Source organism: Acipenser ruthenus, chromosome 40 (assembly GCF_902713425.1).
Source record: "Acipenser ruthenus chromosome 40, fAciRut3.2 maternal haplotype, whole genome shotgun sequence".
Taxonomy (NCBI): Eukaryota; Metazoa; Chordata; class Actinopteri; order Acipenseriformes; family Acipenseridae; genus Acipenser; species Acipenser ruthenus.
This window is the reverse complement of record NC_081228.1, coordinates 8050602-8057131: the sequence shown is the minus strand read 5'-3', so window position 1 is coordinate 8057131 and position 6530 is coordinate 8050602.

The following is a 6530-nucleotide window of genomic DNA, read 5'->3' as shown; positions in this document are numbered from 1 at the left end:
TTCCTGCCCCTGATCTAGGATGATGCGCACTGGTGTCAGGCTTTAGCAGCTAGACTTCACAGACACAATTTGAGTTCCTACTCGTAGTGAAATTATAATTCATGAAGGGAAAACAAAACCTCACAATAGCCGAAATTCACTTAGCATTAACCCAGGTTGACAATTTTAAGCAAATAATGTCATTAGTGCAGACATTTTCCCATCTATAGTGTAGACAGATGTATATTTATACAAGTATATGGTACAATACAATGTTTATATTTACTCTGAAATGTATTAATAATTTTCAGGTATGCTAGGAATCCGGTTGCTGTGGAATCACACTTGTAGGCAGACGACTGTGAACACATGTAAACAAGACGAGGCCGAAACAGCAGGGCCATCGAAACACTGAAACAGACCACTGTGTGTGGATCATTTCAGGGTCTTACAACTGCCAAAGAACAGCGTGAAACTGTTTCAGATTTTGTCAAAACGTGTGTAAAAGACAACATTCCTCTGTATAAAGTGGATCAACCGGCAGTTTGTTTTACAACAGGGAACTATTTGTAATATTTGAAGTTCAAAAAAAAGTATGTTTGTTTGTTTTATTGGTTAATGGCGCTGTAACTTGCTTAGAATTTGAAAGTGTAAATATTTTTATTGTATTGATTTATTTAGCAGACGCATTTATCCAAAGCGACTCACACATCTTACACTGTAATACAAGGTTACAGTTCAAGAATAAACTAAAATACAACATAAAGAGACACAGCAAGTGTAACAAGAACAACAATACATACTTCCTGTGTTACTGGTACCCAGCAGCACTGTCTGAGTGTCTTATAATGTAGCAGGGAAAACTCATTTCACATCCTTGCGGAATAACACAGATTTTTTTTTTATAGGAGCATTTCATTTTTTTATTGCGTAAAACTAGGATCCCTGATAATTTTATATTTTCTTTTAGTCTTGCTCCTGGAAATCTTACCGATATGGTGCCTGTTAACAAATTATTATGAGCTGAGGCTGTTGATTGAGAGGAACGGTAGTTCCCCGTACAAGTTAGAAAAACATGTTGGAAACTACCGAGACTCTCTATACAGCTCCAAGAGTTTTGCTGTTTTCACCATGTTGCAGCGGCAAAATTAAATCACTTAGAATTACCATCTGTACCAGTACCAAAAGTTTGAAACTTTCTTACATCAAATGTTAAAAAAAATACTTGTTATACACAATGAGATGTAAGTTGTCAAACTAAGGTAAAGTTGTTATTCTTCTTCTTCTTCTTCTTCTTCCTCCTCTTCCATTTCTTATTTTTAAGTGTGTGTAGCGACTTTTCAAACAGAAAAGCTAAATAACTGGACATCTACCAATCATGTGATTTCACATGTTGGGCCACATCAAAATAAACCAGGGAACAATGAACTTATTTATTAAATTATTTATGTTTTAAAACAGCACCTATCGCACAAAAAAAAAATGACCTGTGCTTGAACTTGCAACATGGCATCCTTGAAGAGCACACGGCCTTGATGAAATGCGTTCATTTTTTAATCTTACATCCAAGCCTGACCAGCTTTCGCTGAAAACCTGAAGGTTCTGCTCGCTTCTAGAAATGTTCCATTTCCTGTTTGAAAATATCCAGTTTCCTGTCTGTTTGATAGATACCATAGAATTTATTAGGTAGAAATAAATAAATAATTTAAATAAATGCATAGATGAATAAATACATTTAGAAATACATATTTTTAAATAAATAAATGTAGAAATGAATACGTTTATATTACCATTTTAAAATGTCATATTAATTGATTTGGCTGATGCTTTTATCCAGAGCAATTGAGATTTGTATACCTATATAAAAAAAGTATGTTAAAAAAAAAAAAAAAAGTTATACAACAAGACACTAATCTTTCTTCACTTGCGGCATCTGTGGAGTGGTGGTTAGAGCTCTGTGCTCCTGAGTAGAAGGTTGCGAGTTCAATCCCAGGTAGAAGACACACTGCTGCTTTACCTACATTGGTCTGGGAAAAAAAAAAAAACTATATAAATGGGTAATTGTATGTAAAAAATAACGTCACTATTGTAAGTTGGCCTGGATAAGGGTGTCTGCTAAAAAATAAAATAATATTTTTCAGGCCTGGTTGGTACTTGGATGGGAGACTGCCTGGCAATACCAGGTACTTCAAACCTTTCTTTGGAGTTTGACTCAGTGGTGTAGTCGAGGGTATACACAGGTAAACAGCGTTTACCCACTTCTTATATAAGGGATACAGAGTTTACTCACTTCTACTCTCCTGTGATGCGCAAATCCTGTGTTAAAGACAATATGTTTTAACGGCAAGCATCTGTGTTGTGTTCAGAGAATGTGAGCAGAGCGAAGCAGTGACAATTCTGCTCTCCACTCATAATAATATCCTCCGCTCTGCTTCTCTTTCTTTCATTCCGCTCACCACTCATAATAATATCCTCCGCTCTGCTTCTCTCTTTCTTTCATCCTGCTCACCACTCATAATAATATCCTCCGCTCTGCTTCTCTCTTTCTTTCATCCTGCTCACCACTCATAATAATATCCTCCGCTCTGCTTCTCTCTTTCTTTCATCCTGCTCACCACTCATAATAATATCCTCCGCTCTGCTTCTCTCTTTCTTTCATTCCGCTCACCACTCATAATAATATCCTCCGCTCTGCTTCTCTCTTTCATCCTGCTCACTACTCATAATAATATCCTCCGCTCTGCTTCTCTCTTTCTTTCATCCTGCTCACCACTCATAATAATATCCTCCGCTCTGCTTCTCTCTTTCTTTCATCCTGCTCACCACTCATAATAATATCCTCCGCTCTGCTTCTCTCTTTCTTTCATCCTGCTCACCACTCATAATAATATCCTCCGCTCTGCTTCTCTCTTTCTTTCATCCTGCTCACCACTCATAATAATATCTTCCGCTCTGCTTCTCTCTTTCTTTATTTCCGCTCACCACTCATAATAATATCCTCCGCTCTGCTTCTCTCTTTCTTTCATCCTGCTCACCACTCATAATAATATCCTCCGCTCTGCTTCTCTCTTTCTTTCATCCTGCTCACCACTCATAATAATATCCTCCGCTCTGCTTCTCTCTTTCTTTCATCCTGCTCACCACTCATAATAATATCCTCTGCTCTGCTTCTCTCTTTCTTTCATCCTGCTCACCACTCATAATAATATCCTCCGCTCTGCTTCTCTCTTTCTTTCATTCCGCTCACCACTCATAATAATATCCTCCGCTCTGCTTCTCTCTTTCTTTCATCCTGCTCACCACTCATAATAATATCCTCCGCTCTGCTTCTCTCTTTCATCCTGCTCACCACTCATAATAATATCCTCCGCTCTGCTTCTCTCTTTCTTTCATTCCGCTCACCACTCATAATAATATCCTCTGCTCTGCTTCTCTCTTTCTTTATTTCCGCTCACCACTCATAATAATATCCTCCGCTCTGCTTCTCTCTTTCTTTCATCCTGCTCTCCACTCATAATAATATCCTCCGCTCTGCTTCTCTCTTTCTTTCATCCTGCTCACCACTCATAATAATATCCTCCGCTCTGCTTCTCTCTTTCTTTCATTCCGCTCTCCACTCATAATAATATCCTCCGCTCTGCTTCTCTCTTTCTTTCATTCTGCTCACCACTCATAATAATATCCTCCGCTCTGCTTCTCTCTTTCTTTATTTCCGCTCACCACTCATAATAATATCCTCCGCTCTGCTTCTCTCTTTCTTTCATTCTGCTCACCACTCATAATAATATCTTCCGCTCTGCTTCTCTCTTTCTTTCATCCTGCTCACCACTCATAATAATATCCTCCGCTCTGCTTCTCTCTTTCTTTCATTCTGCTCACCACTCATAATAATATCTTCCGCTCTGCTTCTCTCTTTCATCCTGCTCACTACTCATAATAATATCCTCCGCTCTGCTTCTCTCTTTCTTTCATTCCGCTCTCCACTCATAATAATATCCTCCGCTCTGCTTCTCTCTTTCTTTCATTCCGCTCTCCACTCATAATAATATCCTCCGCTCTGCTTCTCTCTTTCTTTCATTCCGCTCACCACTCATAATAATATCCTCCGCTCTGCTTCTCTCTTTCTTTCATCCTGCTCACCACTCATAATAATATCCTCTGCTCTGCTTCTCTCTTTCTTTATTTCCGCTCACCACTCATAATAATATCCTCCGCTCTGCTTCTCTCTTTCATCCTGCTCACTACTCATAATAATATCCTCCGCTCTGCTTCTCTCTTTCTTTCATCCTGCTCACCACTCATAATAATATCCTCCGCTCTGCTTCTCTCTTTCATCCTGCTCACTACTCATAATAATATCCTCCGCTCTGCTTCTCTCTTTCTTTCATCCTGCTCACCACTCATAATAATATCCTCCGCTCTGCTTCTCTCTTTCTTTATTTCCGCTCACCACTCATAATAATATCCTCCGCTCTGCTTCTCTCTTTCTTTCATCCCTCTCACCACTCATAATAATATCCTCCTTGTTGGTGTGCTGTGCTCTGTCCTATCAAGACAATGCTGGAGTATCAGTGAGACGCAGGAGCGCTCTCAGGCTCTTATAATAAGACATCTTATTGCACTTGTGGCTGGTTGAAGGCAAGCAGCCTGTGGCTTCCTTTGCTCAAGCGATCCTCTAGCTTCAGCCTCCCAGTGGCTGGGATCCCAGGCTCACAGTACCACGTGAACAAGCGTCATCTGAAGGCAACAATTAATATAGCTCCTTATCATGCCCTAGCATCTCGAAGCACTGGAAAAACAAAAACAACAGCGAAGGCATCTTTCATTTCTACAAGCCTGTTACTGCTGGTGGTATTATCAGCATGACTAAGCGCTGATATTGATATATTCAAAATTGTCTTTTTTTACCCAATTCACAAAATATTACAGTGTGTTACAGCATGAACCTCCGAAGGAAATATACAAGGAAGACTTCATGCAAGTGTGCAAAGTCTTAGAAGAGAAATTGAAAGCGCTCAAGATCAAATATAAAAAAGCCATTCAAATCCATAAAGAAAACTAGACCTCATGAACAGCACTTAGCTGGAGAGTTACAAAGCTGCTTGAAAGCTGTAGCAAAAGAAACAAACAGTGATGTCTGATGTTCAGCTAAACCAAGAATTTGCAAAGATGTGCAGCAGATGGAATGTGAACTGCAGTTCAAAGGATTAGGGAAATGGGATAGACAGATCTAATATGCTATAAGGCACGACAGGGTGTGTGTTACACTCTAATATCACCACTCCCCGGGCGCGGTGCATATCACGAGGTGAAGCCGAGTGGCTTGACCCGCCTGGGGCGTGCTGATGTTAGAGTATATCACACACCCTTAAGTGCATTATTGTGCTTACAAAATTTGAAAAAATAAAGTAAAAGCGTTTTTTAATTAACAAAAAAGTAATTTTTATTAAATATCCTTCCGCCTGAAACTGAGATAAGAAAAAATAGTTCCATATAACTTAAAAAAAAAAAAAAAAAAAACAACCAGAAATGCACTAATTTAAAAAAAGCGATTTATAGATGTTGAATTGAACATTGCCATTGAAATTGCAGTTTTTCTTTATTTGATTCGTGACACTTCCTGTAATTCTTGGTTTTATATTACTGGCTATTTCCATCATGACTCAGCACAAATGAGTCTGCCTTGAAATCACGCAGACCCTTCCTCACAAGACCTGCGACAGTATCAGGTGACAGTGCTGCTGTTTTTGTAATCATCCTTTGTGATGCAGGGTAAGGAGTCATCCAGACCAGATTTGTGCTACCGCTTCACAGTGGCGAGACAGACGTTATTTGCATTATGGAATACCCTGTTACTTATCAAACTGACTTTACAGTTTACTGCTGGACAACGTGGAGAACTACTGGGCCCGTGTTAAGAAACAATTTAATACAATGCTGGGCACAGCAGAAGAGATGATCCCATCGTACCTGGACACACTGATGTGGAGAGAAAGGTACTGCAGGAATTGTGGAGATGCATTTATAAATACTCTGCATCAGACCACACAGCTGCACAGGGGGTGAGACTCACGGCAGCAGACAGGGCAGGAGATGCAATCGACCAGAGAAGAACACACAGAGACGAGGCAGCGGCAACAAAGCATCCATTTAACAACCACATCTTATTAAAAAAGCTGAAAGTTTAAGATATTTTAAGATGCTATTTATTTTCAGAATGGGAGAGGGAAACGCTGTAGTTCAGGGAGAAGCAGCGAAGCGATCAGAACAGAGTTTTGAATTGATTTGAATTCTTACTTTTGCCTTGATTCACTTCTTTAATTAATCATTGGTGTCTGATTCAGACTCATTCGGTATCTCGTGTTCACTTCGGTTTCCCAGAAGATCAACATCTACATAAATCTCGTCAACACATATAATAAAGCAAAGGGAGCAGATTACCATGAAACCCATTGAAGACAGGTGCACTATTTTGTGGATTTATGGATTCAGTATTCTGACGGGCCGTGTGGCAGGACAGAAGCCCTGCCTGTGTAAATAATGTGTGTTGG